The sequence below is a fragment of the Mesoplodon densirostris genome, chromosome 2, assembly GCF_025265405.1.
Source record: "Mesoplodon densirostris isolate mMesDen1 chromosome 2, mMesDen1 primary haplotype, whole genome shotgun sequence".
Lineage (NCBI taxonomy): Eukaryota > Metazoa > Chordata > Mammalia > Artiodactyla > Ziphiidae > Mesoplodon > Mesoplodon densirostris.
In genome coordinates this window covers 87,116,068-87,130,687 of record NC_082662.1, presented here as the reverse complement: position 1 = coordinate 87,130,687, position 14,620 = coordinate 87,116,068, and the positions used below count along the sequence as shown (strand labels likewise).

Here is a 14,620-nt window from a genome sequence, read left to right as displayed (position 1 = left end):
TATTGTAACATGTGGTCTTTTGTAATTGGCTTCTTTCACTTAGCAATGTTTTCAAGGTTCATCCATGTTGTAGCATGTACCAGTACTTCATTCCTTTTTATGGCCAAAAAATATTGAATTTTATGGATGTGCCACATTGTGTTTATCCATTCATTGGTTAATAGACATTTGGATTTTTTCTTTCTTTTGGCCATTATGAATAATGCTGTTATAAGCATTCACGTATAAGTTTTTGTGTGGGTATATGTTTTTATTCCCCTTAGGTTTACTCCTAGAAGTGGAATTACTGGGTCATATTGATAACTCTATATTTAACATTTTGAGAAACTGCAAAACTGTTTTCCAAAGTGGCTAGACATTACTACCATCAATGTACGAGGCTTCCAATTTCTTTACATCTTCCTCAACAAGTGTTATTATCTGTCTTTTTTTTTTTTTTTTTGTGGTATGCGGGCCTCTCACTGTTGTGGCCTCTCCCGCTGCGGAGCACAGGCTCCGGACGCGCCCGCTCAGCAGCCATGGCTCACGGGTCCAGCCGCTCCGCGGCATGTGGGATCCTCCCAGACCGGGGCACGAACCCGTGTCCCCTGCATCGGCAGGCAGACTCTCAACCACTGCGCCACCAGGGAAGCCCTATTATCTGTCTTTTTGAGTATAGCCATCCTAGTGGGTATCTCTCATTGTAGTTTTGATTTGCATTTCCCTAATGACTAATAATGTCAAACATCTTTTGATGTGCTTATTGGTCATTCACATGTCTTCCTTGGAGAAATATTTATTCAGATTCTTTGCTCATTTCTTAATTGGGTTGTTCGTTTTATTTTTGAATCATAAGAGTTCTGCATATTTTCTGGATACAAATCTCTTTTATATATGATATGCAAATATTTTCTCTCATTTTGTGTGCTGTCTTTTCACTTTCTTGATGGTATCATTGACAGAATAAAGTTTTAAATTTCAATGTACATAATTTATTTATTTTTTCTTTTGTTGCTTGTGCTTTTGATCTCATATCTAAGGTCTCATATCTAAGGTGTGACTGGGTTAACAGCTTAAGGTTTCTCCAAGCATCTGTAGTATTATCAGCATGGTCCAGGCCTTGGGAGTCCTGACACTTCAGGAGGTTTCTGGCCTTCTTGGGCAAGTCTGCACATTTGTGTTCCTGAAATAAATTCAAAGTCTTCATGGTGTTCAGAGTCATGGTAGTCTACACGTTTCTTTTTCTTGTTGTAAACTGTAACTTGAAAGGAAACTATATCCAAAGTGATTAAGCCAAGGGCCATTGTTATCTCTTTGCTGTTATGAGTTGGCTCATAAAGACCCTTCCCTCTTTTCTGGATGAGGCAGGCCAGCAGAGTCTCACCCAACAGTATAAAAGTTGATTCCTGTGACCATCAGTGTTCTTCAACGCTACTGGACCTCAGTTGGTCCATGATGGGATATGGAAAGATAGCCACCACTGTTGTTTCAGGATTCAGGACTTCTTCCTCTAGCACTACAGCCTGTTGCTTCATGTGCCACTTCAAAGGAACATTACTGTTTTTTGTCCAGCCACCAAGAGGGTGAAGGAGAAAGACAGGACACCTGTAAGCCCCTATCTAGAAGTTGCTTTTGAGTATTCTGTATTAATGGAACATGTCCATTGTGGACTGAGTTTCATAATTAAATTCAAAGGCAGCATCAGCCTTCATATCTTTAAACATCTGCTTTAGCTCAGTAGGAGTGAAACAATACTGATCAATATCATCATTCTAATAAATTTGGTCAAAGACTTGAAGATCTCCTTCAGTCAGCCAATCTCCTTGTTCCAAAACAAATCTTGATGTAGGGGTGGTCCTGAATGTTGTTCCTCACTGTCTAGCACAGTGTTCCTCCTTCCTGTGTTAAAAAAAGCTCTGGATTGTGAAGAAGAAGAGCTACACAGTGACCCTCCTACATCAGAGTAAAAGCTGTCCAGATGTCCAGCATTTATCTTCTTGAGTAGCTGTCAGAAATATAGGCACTGACACATTAATGATGTCCCCAGCCAGAAGATAATCAAAATGAAGGCACAGCAAGTACTCCCCATTTCTCATAAAGCCATTCAGTGAGATGCGCCAATCTTTTGCCAAAACCTGCACACACTGCACAACCACTTTATTAATTTTTAATGCTGATAATGTTTCTCCATCTGTTTTTGCCAAATGAAGTTTATTTTCTGGCACACACAAGATGCCACAGGTACAATATACCATTCCCAAAGACGTTCCATAACTCCTACTGCACACAGCCATTTATGTCACAGGAGTCTGTTTTCAGCATCAGTTCAGGGGCTTTTGGTTTTTTATATTCAGAACCAAACCCAGTGAAACATTTAATTTCTCTAGCCCATGCTTTTTATTAGAGTCCTTTGATAACCTCTGTTCACAAACATTCAGAGGTGCATTTAACAAATACTTCAAAAAAAGGCAACTTGTACCCTTGCGAATTTGCCTTGTATTATTGTGATCTTGAGTATACGGCGATATAAAACTTGTAATGCATATTAAGCCAGCTCCTGTAAACAGCTTAGCAACTTCTGCAACTCATCGAACATTCTCATCTCTCTTCAATACTAAAGCCAAGGTTTTTACTGAGACCTTGGTGAACGTTGTCACCAGCCAAAGTATAGCACGGATAACCTGGCAAACCAAGTATTCCTCCAAAGCCATGCTCACCATGGATTTTCCTGCTCCAGATAAGCCTGTTAGCCAAACTGTGCAACCAAAAAAGCCACCTCTGGTCTCTACCACCTGACCTCTTGTTCCTGTTGACATGGTGAGCTTGATAGGTGGCATTAGGTGCTCTCTGCCTTCCCTATTTCTGCATGTTATTGCTCAGTATGTCTTTCTTGTACAGGTTCCCAAAGACCTTCATGGCTGTAGAGAGTGCACAGGGTGCCGGGGTTTTCAACCCCCGAAGGTTAGAAGGAGGAGGGGAGGCCTGTGGGGGTGGAGCAGAGCAGGAAGGTATGCTCTGACCTGGGCACTTTATGCTCTAGATTCTGGTTGTGTGGCTTGTTGGCTGTACCTCTGATATGGGTCAGGGCAGAAGTATATGGGATTATTATTTTTTTCTTCTTGCGATATCTTTGTCTGGTTTTGGTATCAGGGTAATACTGGCCTCATAGAATGGATTTGAAAATGTTCCCTCTTCCTTTATGTTTTGGAAAAGTTTGTGAAAGATTGCTATTAATTCCCATTTAAATGTTTGATAGAATTCATCAGTCAAGCTATCTGGCTCCGAGCTTTGCTTTGTGGGAAGTTTTTAAATTACTAATTCATTTTCTTTGTTAGAGGTCTACTCAAATTTTCTATTTCTTCTTCAGTCAGTTTTGGTAATTTGTGTTTCTAGGAATTTGTCCATTTCCTCTAAATTATCTAATTTATTGACATAATTGTTTACACTATTTCCATGTGATACTTTTTATTTCTGTAAGTTTGGTAGTGATGCCACCTTTTAATCACTATCCTGTAAAGGTAATCATTATCATGCCTTATAGGGTAAACACCTCCTTAAGCCTATAATCCTAAACACTATAGTTTTAATTGTTCTCTGAATTCCACACAAATGAAATCATATGCAATATATTCTTGTCTGGCTTCTCTTGCTTTATTTTATGTTTGTAAATTTATCCTTGTACCTTTAGTTTGTTCATTTCATTGCAGTGTACTATTCCATTGAATGAATACAGGCATACCTCATTTAATTGTGCTTCACAGATATTGCAGTTTTTAGAAATAAATGGTTTGTGGCCCTGTGTCCAGCAAGTCTGCAGGTGTCATTTTTCCACAAGCATTTGCTCACTTCATGTCTCTATGTCACATTTTGGTAATTCTCACAATATTTCAAATCCTCCACCAGCAAAAAGATTATGACTTGCTGAAGGCTCAGATGATTGTTTTCATGTTTTAGCAATAAAATATTTCTAAATTAAGATTTTTACATTGTTTTTTTCAGACCAAATGCTATTGCACACTTAATAGACTATAGTATAGTGTAAACATAATTTTTATACGTACTAGAAAACCAAAACATTCGTGTGACTTGCTTTATTGTGATATTCACTCTGTTGCAGTAGTCTGGAATCAAACTCACAGTACCACCCAGGTATGCTTGTATACAACAATTTATTTATTCAGTGACATTTGGTTATTTTCTTGTTTTGGAATATTATAAAAATTGCTGCTGTTAATGTTCTTGAACATGTGTTTTTTTTCTTACAAACATGCAATTATGTTGGTTTATACATAGGAGTTATCTGCTGAGACACAGGATTTATGTCTGCTCAATTTTAGTTGATAATGCCAAAGAATTTTCAATGTAGTTATATCAGCTGATACTCCCATCAGTAGTATATAAAGATTTCCATTGCCTTATCTCCTTGCCAAAACTTAGTATTGTCATTAAAAAATATCTTTAGTCATACTAGCTTGGTTACAGTGGTATCACATTATGGTTTTCATATGCATTTATCACAACAAAGTTGAACTTCATTTTATATTGTATTGGCATTTAGATAACCCCTTTGAAAGTGCCTGTTGAGGCCCCTGCTTATTTTTCTATTGTGCTGTCTTTTTATTAGATCTGTAAGAGTTTTAATATATTGAGATAAGTGTCCTTTATTGGCTATATATGTTGAAAATGTTTTCTCAGTCTGTATAGTTTAATTTATAATGTATTTTGATGAATAAAATTCTTAATTTTAATGCAGTTAATATTTGATATTTCCTTTCTGGTTAGTGTTTCTTGGTTACTTGGTTAAAAATATATCTTCCTACTTACAGTTCATGATAATGTTATGTTCTAGATAATTAGGTCAACTACTCACCTAGAATCAATTTTTATGTATGGTTTGAGCTAAGGGTCAAGTTTTATTTTTTTCCATATTGATATTCAATTAATGAAGCATCATTGACTGAAAGAGCATCTTTCTCACACTATTTAACAATACTCCACATGTCTTAAATCAATTGTCCACATATGCATATGATTTAATGTGACCCAAAGATTTGAAGGAACAAGGGGAGTGAGAGATTAACAGAATCTAGAGATGGAAAGACAGCAGTAGCCATAAGAAAAGGCCATAGGTCAAGAACTATGACCTTAGAGGAACATAGCCCCTGAAAGTTGTAGTACAATAAGGAATAAGCAGAGAAATGAAAAATCCCAATTTTTGCCTCTTGTTTCCCCTTAAACTCCTGTTCAGTTGGTACCCAAATGGAAACCAGAAAGCAAAGGAGCTTGTTGATGCAATTCATACCTGGGACATAGTCCAGGTAGAAAGGTGAAGCAAGAACAAGAAGGTCAAACGGAAGATACCTAGCACAGCCAAGTACATTTGCCTCTCTGCAACCTCTCCTCATTTGTCCAGGTGAAATATTTGTTTCCCCACTACAGGAGACACCCAAAATGTCCCCCCTGAACTAATGTTTCATCATAGAGTAGGTCAATGCAATCAAAATCCTACCTGGAAAGTAATGTTTAGCCACCACCAGTGTTCTTCATATAAGGTAACAGCAGGAGGGAGTGGGAGTGTGTGGAGGGAGGAAATGGGTGCAAGAGAAGCAACTAACTAACATAAAACATAACTACTATATCCTCTACTTCTATAGTTAGACATGAGGCTTAAGTTGATAAAGGTAGCTGCCTTCTTCCACAGCCCATTTTATGTTTCCATTATTATCCATCTCAGCTGAATAGTGTTATTTATTTGGTGGGATGGCCCAAACATCCATATCTGTAGGCTCTGAATCCTTGGTGATTCCATATTTACTGGGTTGTCCTAGTTTTCCATAGTTCAGAATTATTGAGCAGAAGGAATATGTAGATGCCTTAGTGAATAATCTGGCTCCTTTCATAGTTTGTACCTAATGGGTAGCAGTAACCCAATTTCAACTTTTAATCATGATGTGTCCTCACAGACTATGCAGTGACACTCTTTCTGTCTGTTTGTTACATGTCATGAGGGTCTGAAATTTTAGAAGCAGTCTCAGCTTTTAACTCAATGAGGCTATAACTGTGTGTCTTGGTGGATACAAAGTTCCACTACTGGACACCAACTTTCCTCTACTGCACACTAACATTCCCCAAACCAAATATGAAGGGAAGAAAAACTTTCTTTGGTAGTTTATTGATATAATACTGAGAGGGACCATTTTCACCTCTAAAACTTGATTCTGGCCATGAGAGAGTATTGGCTGCTAGTTTAAGAACATACTTCATCCTCTGTGCTAGAATCCCAGCCTCCCATGATGTTGTTTTCTAGCTGATGCCATTAATTGTGGTTTCAGGAGGCTATTTCACCATTCTGTTTATCCATCTGCTTTCTGATGGGGAGACATGGTAAAGCCAGTGAATTATATAGGCCTATGTCCATTGGCATATATCTTTCGTTGTAAATGGTGTCACCCCTTGTAAGGTTATATTGTGCAGAATGCCATGGCTGTAGATAAGGTATCTGGAAGGATGGTATTGGTAAAATGCTGTGGACAATAAAGGTATTTCCGTATCTGAAATATAAGCCTATGTCTGTGAGGACAAGTCACTCTCTCTTTCATGACAGAAAAGTTTATTTTAATCACCTTCCAACAGGAAGCAGGCCAGTCTGCTGTGGAATGGTGTGACATGGAGCTGCTTGTGGCAGGTGGACCACTTGGCATGGTGATATTCAGATCAGGCTTTATGAGGGGAAATTCATGTTACAGAACACATGACTAGCATTCGACCCTGCTCCTCACAAATACTCTGTACATCGATCGTTTGAACAAGCATGGGGGTGCCTGGAGAAAGACACTTACTGATAGCCACAGGGAACAACACCTTGCACATCTGACTATTGAAAGCATTCTCCATGGTGGATTTGTTCCTGTGGGAAAAAATCTTACACTGTATTCTTTCTAAAAGAAGTTCTCTATGAAATTCTCTCATAAATCACTACTCTAACAACTTAATTCTTTCCATGTCCCTGACCATTTAGACAACCTGTTGCCACTGCTCATGAATCAGTATATATCTGCACCTAATTCTACCTTTCCTTCCATGCACAGTGGACAATCAGATGTACTACCTCATTTTCTGCCACAGGAAATATTTACCCTCATTGCTGTCTTTCGAGGCTACCCCCAAGTGGGACTATATTAAAGTCACTATCGACTTCTAGCTTAAATTAGCATACTAAGCAGCTCTACCTAGAAGCCAGTTTTGTTTTCTTTTCTCCTTTATTGGTCATAGGGTAGGGAAGTCCTATGCAGTTCCACATGTGGGTTGTTGGAGAGCTGATAAAGCTGTAGAAATACCTTGGGAATCTGAGCCACCAGCCAATGAAGTTAACTTGTGCCTTCCAAATCTGTTTGGGCAACCAAGTTGAATATATCATTTCTTTTTTTACAATGCAATGCTTATAATGCACATCGAAGTTGATGGTTTGATTAATCAGATAACATCTAGTCTATAGATTACAAATCACTAGGGTTCCATAGACAAAATTCTGGGCAGGCCCAGAGCCCAGTAGCTAGTCAAGAGCTCCTTTACAAAAGAAGAATTGTAGCTAGCATAAGGGCATTGCTTCCTTCTCACATCTTAGTGGTCTGAGCTGTGATTCGCCTATTGGACTTGTGCAAAGCCTCATATGATATCCCTGTCAGCCACAGACAATTTCAATGCCACTATGTCCAAAAAGTCATAATTCAATGAAAAGGTCAACTTGCACACAGAAGAAACTGAGAAGCCTAACAAATTACCAAATAAGGTTTATGTTTCTTCCCAAACACAAAGAAACTCAGCAAGAAGTGTGCCACTTTCTTCATGGTGGTCAATACAATTTGCAGCAACTTATTTCTCACTATGGAGAGAACATCCTGACCGTCCTTAGACTATTGGACCCTCTGAATATGGTATGCTCCTAAATTTTCATAGTCCTATTTCCTACCTTCCGGCATGCTTATGTCTTACTAAGGCATCTAAAGTGCTTGCCACTTTGTGTTCATTAGATTCCGTTAGCATAAAGTCACAAATGGAATGAACCAGTGTCATGTTCTATGGGATATCAAGATGATCAAGGGGACTCAGGGCTATATTATGACAGCACAAGAGAGTTGACATAACCCTGAGACAAGACCATAAGTTTATACTGTTGTACGTGTGAAGGCAAACTGCTTCTGATTATCTTTGCTGAAAGATATAGGAAAAAAACCAGGTCAATCAGGTCAATTGCTGCATGCTAGCTGCCAGGGGCTGGGTTGATTTGCTCCATTAAAGATATCACATTCAGAAATGCACCTATGATTTGTATCTCCACCTGATTAAGTCTGTGATAATCGACTTTCATTTTCCATGACCCATTTTTTTGTGAACAAGACACAAGAGATTGGGATATTATAGGAATACTTTGTCTTTTTGAAGTATAAGACTACTATTTAATATTTATATATTTATTTATATATTTATTTATATATATTTATATACTATTTATTTATATATAAGACTACTATAAGTCTTAAACTATAAGTTTAAGACTACTATTACCTTATTGATCTTCTCTCTGGATGATCTATCTAGAGTGAGTTTCTTAAAAAAGAAATTCTGATCATGCCTCTGGCTAACCTTCTTAAAATATCTATTGACTTTTGTCAACATGACTATTGACTTTTTAGGATAAATCAAATCCCAAGGTTTTTAGTTTGGCTTACATGGTTTTGCAGACCTGGTTTCCATCCTCTCCAGTCTCACTTCTGCAGTGATGATCCTCATTTTCTGCTCTTCAGATTCATTCTCCCTTTAGTCACTGGATCTTTTCATATGTTATTCTCTTGCTGAGAACGTTCTCCTACTCATTCTCTAGTTGACTTCCCTTCTTTCAGATCTTATTTCTATCATCATCTCCTTAGAGAACTGTTCTGCATCTTCCTACATCAGATACTATTGTTTATTATGTCACCTTGTACCTCTCCTTTGTATCATTTGTCAAAGTTGAAATACTATACTTAACATGTAAATCTTTACATACATGAGCTATACGTCTCCTGAAGATATGACAATGCCTTTTTTGTTGGTGTTGAAGTCTGTAACCCAAGCACACTGTCTCTCATAGAGTAGGTGATCAAAAATTTGTTGATTAAATGAATGAACAAATTCTACTTCACAGATTTCTTATGCTATAGAGTGTTTTTAGTTGCAGAGTAATTTATATTTTGTATAAAGTCATGTAATCTATTTTCTTACTTCACTTCATAACAGTCTTATGAATTATGTGAGCAGGTTCTTATTTACTTACTTCTCACAACTGTGGAAGCTAATGCTCAAAGAAATGGAATCTTCTGCCTAAAGTCACTGGTTACCTAATGGTGGCATTCAGAGCAGGGCTCTGGTCTCCTGATCATTGTTTCCTTTAATTGTTTCAAATTTTTTGCATAGTTAGGTGTGTATAAGCCATAAAAATGAAATGGTCATGATCTGCATTCAATATTAAAAGCAAACCAAAGGTCTAATGAAATTAATCTGACCTGCATAAAGATATGCATAAGTGTTACTGTGTTGCATAGTGATTATGTACAGATTCTAAGACATTTGGATAAATTACAATAATTAGTGTTACTTTTCCTTAGACAGAACCACTGTTTGGGACAGTAGGGTACTCCAACAAATGCATAATCATAGTCAAGCGACCAGATCTGCTGTCTAAGACTCTTCAGGAGACAAAGACTACAGATAGCTTCCCTTTGATGAGGCAAGTGATAAGACGAAAATAATTATAGGTAGGGCTTTTAACTCAGAAGCTCCTGGAACATATAAGAAAAGAGGGGAGAAATGGATGGGTTGGCGGGGAGATGTGTTATAGAAGAGGCATAAAAGAGGGCAGTGCTGGGTGGAGAAATTTGAGTCTATGCATTAACTCTTGTGGATGCTCAGGAATAACTAGTTTTCTCATTTTGAACAGGTCATCTTCATCACGTCTTTGGGGTGAAGATCCTTCTAAACATTTATCTAACATCATAAACATTGAATTGCAAAGACAGGCTATTTCCCACAAATGGAGTCTAATTATATGAGCTGGAAGTCCTGTAAATCTAAAGTTTAGTGAGAAATATGCTCATGGTCACTTGTTATTTGCTGCTTAATACTTAGCATACAATATTTGCCATTTTGATTCACTTAATAAACAATTACAGTATGTATTAATCCCTTTAGTATTTCCTTCCCCCTCTTTTCCTTTTTACAACAATAAAAATGGAATTCCATTTTTACCTGTCATATAGGTTCCATGCTGTTACCTCTAGGACCTCTAAGTGTGAAATAGGAGATATTGATCTAGTAAAAATAGATGAGGCATATAGTCATTTACTAACAACTCACCCAAGAACAATGGGTGATACACAAAAGCTAAGATACATATACTATATAGATACATATTATGTAGAAATCTCACTAGCTCTACTTTCTGTGTCAGGAACTGTATGACTTTTCCTACTAAAACATCAGTATCTGGATTTTAAGGCCCATTTCTCTGAATGTCTCTTGTATAACAGATGGGATTGGTGGAGTATATGGGGGAAACTACTGTTCCTTTCATTTTTCTATTTATCTCCATGATGCATGTATGTGGCAATGTCCTTTTGCATTTTTAGCAGGTGTTTGGATGAAGCTGGATTCAAATGAAAAAATAAAAAGTCCAAATAAGTTATTTTAAATATTACTGCTGTAAATATATATGTATATGTTTGTATACATATATTATACTATATACATATATATGTCTTATCTTACTCATACATTTAAAAAATTTGGTTGTTAAAAAATTTTACAGTGTTGTAAAATATCAACAAATAAAGTATTAGTTAAATAAATATAGACAGTATCAAAATAAAATAATATTCAGATATAAATAAATCTTACTTTCAAAGGCCATCTTCACATTGTCTCAAGATTCAGCTGCTCAGTTTTAGGGGTTGTATATTTTATGAGCTCTGATTGATAATACTTAGACATGACAATAAAAATAGTAATTTCATTTGTAGATATAAACTGGGTCATTCATCTATCCATTATGAAATTATTCAGCCTTAACCTATGCATAGCAACAACATATTAGGTATTTAATCAGGAAAGACAAGAGTTGGATTTACAAAAGACACATATAAAGTTTCATTCTTTGAGAAATTATGACAATTCAATATTGATTAAACATATGGACAAATGCAAGGTAATATGAGAAGTAATAAAACACACACACACACACACACACACACACACATCCACATAAAAACCCATTAACAGCAATAACCATTGACTAAGGACTTATTTTATCTCAGGAGCTCTGCTAAATGTTTTATCTGTATCATCTCATTTAATCCTCAGGGAGATCCTGTATGTCAAGTGTTCTCTCCATTTTAGTTATAAGGCAATTAAGTCCCAAGGAAGTGAAATAACTAGCCCAGGGTTACACAGGATTGTTGACCCTGGATCTAATCCCTAATCTTCCAAGCATCAAAGTCCACAGAGGTCCACCCTGACTGGTAAAAATGACACATCTAAAACCTGAGGGGAATGGGTCACCTCCCAGATGACAGTTTAGGGTTAATTTGTTCTTTGTTTCTAAGATTAGAGTAGCCTTTCTGGAAGAGGTAATATTTGAATTGCACTTTAAGGAAGGTTATGGATGTGGAATGGAGTTAATGGTAAAGGAAGACATTCACAGAGCGGGCCAAGAAGGCACTAAGCAATGTGAGAAGTGGGAAGTTAAGGCCAGGGCCTGGCATTAGTGTCAGTATGCAGAGGGTTGGGTAAAGACTGGCAGGAGCTTGGAGCAAGTCAGGATAGATGGAGTGGTGGAAGAGCTCCTGCAGTGAAGTGTCCTGGAAATGAGGGATCTGGGGTGGGCCCGGGGGCATGATTCATGGCTGTTCGTGACGTTTGTGAGGCTTGGACTCAGAAAGCAAGAATCAGTAATGGGGGACTGCCCCGGGTCAGAATCAGGGACATTAATGCAAGTCACTGAGTTTTCACAGGAAATCAAAAATTGAGTATAAAAACAAATCACAAAGGGAAGAAAATGATAGAACTAATGTTTATTCAACGTCATCAGTCTTAAATATTATGTTAAGAGATAACATTATTTCACAATTGTTGCATTATTTACTCCTCACAACAAACCTTCAACCTATATACTGTTTTTATTTAAAATTAATTAATTAATTAATTTTTGGCTGCATTGGGTCTTCGCTGCTGCGTGCGTGCTTTCTCTAGTTGTGGTGAGCGGGACTTACTCTTCTTTGTGGTTTGCGGGCTTCTCATTGTGGGGGCTTCTCTTGTTGTGAAACACGGACTCTAGGCTCATGGGCTTCAGTAGTTGTGGCTTGCAGGCTCTAGAGCGCAGGCTCAGTAATTGTGGCACACTGGCTTAGTTGCTCCATGGCATGTGGGATCTTCCCAGACCAGGGCTTGAACCTGTGTCCCCTGCATTGGCAGGCGGATTCTTAACAATTGCATCACCAGGGAAGCCCCCAACTTATATATTGTTATTCAGAAATGAAGCAGATCAACCTCAGAACATTTAAGGAACTTGCAAAGACCCATATGTCTAGTATTTAGTGAGGTCAGGATAGACACTCCCATCTGTATGCTTATAATGCCCACATTTTCCTAAATAACAAACATGTATTTAGCATGGAATATTGGCAAGGGACTTTCTGAGCAGGGAATACAAGAATGTGTAAGTTCCTGCTCTCAGAGGATATACAAACTAATCACACAACTCAACAAAAAATGCCAAACACTCCGTTTTACATTTCTTTTGCCAAGTACTGAGTCACAACATTTGTCCTTGAGTAGGAGACCACTGACAAATATTTGTTTGATCTAATCATTCAAATATTCCTACATAAAATGTTTTCTTTTACACACATATTCTTTAAAATGCAGTTGTATCCATTTTGGTAGATGGCTTTCTTTTCTTATTTGCAACTTCGTCAGTGTAATCTGGGGAGGCGATCGGTATCTACTCTGTGAAGTTGTTCCAGAGGCCTCCCCACTCCACTGTCTCGTGGCATTTAGTAATAGGACTGACACTCATATTATTTTCATTACTCTGTCTTTGGGTGATGTTTTTCACTACAGGTCATTGAGCGAAGCAATATAATTGACTCACTGTTAAAACTTTCCCTTTAAGAAATAGCTCAAAATCAACAGCAAATCTAGCATCACCACCTTTGGATTAAGGTTGTTGTTCACAGAACTGAAAGGAAATAGAATGATTCTAATACATCATAAAAAAGAATGTAACTCTATGTTGAGTTGTATTTCCACTAAGACATATCTCATAGAGATATACTTTTAAAATAAAAAGGGAAAAATGTAAAATATATTGTTTATATGTGATACTTTGATACTATAAGAGTAAGGAAGCTTGAATCTTCATGTCTCTTTGAAGTATGGTACATGATCTGTAAAACTTCACAATTTTTCTTCAAATACAAATTCCTTTTGCTTTCACCTCCATACATTCATTTTAGAAAAAGAGTCATTAATTCTCTAGAAATTTGAGTGTTTGACATAGTTATATAAAATTATTGAATTTTAAAATAATCTCCAATAACACGGTAATGAAGAAAATGAACTTGAAAGCATTGTAGGATGATAGTAATGTCTTGCCAAAATTTGTTGGATCCTAGACTATTGGGAATTAAATAAAAATAAGAACTTCAATTTTCTCCTACATACAATTAAGTTTAAACTAAACTAAACTGTAAGTTTCCTTCTTTTTACTTGTTAACATTTGTCACACCTTAAGAATCTTCCTACTCAGTGTTGACTTGTAGCTTCATTTTATGACCCAAGGTGATTACATTTTATAAGCTCATTGAGCAAAGTCTTCAAAATATTTACAATTTCGATTTATGTGCATGCGTGCACACCCACACACATATGGTATACTCATTCAGAAGTGGTTCAGTTCAAAAGAAGTAGTCAGAGAAAATTGTCACTTAGCCACAAATCCATTACCTTCATTTCCCATTATTTTTTTTTAACCCCTATCTGTATCTTCCCCTATCTATAATCTTCTTTCTTTCCCTTTAGCACCAAACTTCTTGAAGGGGTGTACATACCTGCTATGCCCACTTATTTAGTCTAATGAAACTGTTCTGCCTAAGGTCCTAGATAACCTTTACTTTTCCCAAACCATGTGACACCTTTTTCCTTGAACTCTCAGGTTTATTTAACACTTTTAAGCAACATTCCCTACTGAAACTTCTCTCTCTCTAAATTTCTATGTTAACACTTTCTCAGAGGTTGCTATTGTTTCTGGCTTCTTAGTCTTCTTTTAATATCAACTTTGACGTTTTGTTCTGTAAAATGTTGGCATTCTCAAGAGCTGTGCCCCCAGCCTTCTGCTGTCCTCTGTATATGATTCCTGAATGAGCTCACTCCCACTCATGTATTCAATCATGATTTACATGCCAAAGACCCCAAATGAATATTCTTGTGCCATGACCACTCTGCTGAGACCCAGAGCCACATGACACAATTGACTTATTACTAGGTTTCTCTACCTAGCCACTCCATAACCATTCCAAAGTCACCATGACCAAAACTCACCCCAGTAATT

General features: G+C 37.2%; 1 pseudogene; it reads right to left on the bottom strand.

The window, feature by feature from the left end:
* Window positions 1–1,082: 1,082 nt before the first annotated feature.
* LOC132503308 (bifunctional 3'-phosphoadenosine 5'-phosphosulfate synthase 1-like) lies at window positions 1,083–8,052 on the bottom strand (annotated as a pseudogene).
* Between the last annotated feature and the right edge of the window lie 6,568 nt (window positions 8,053–14,620).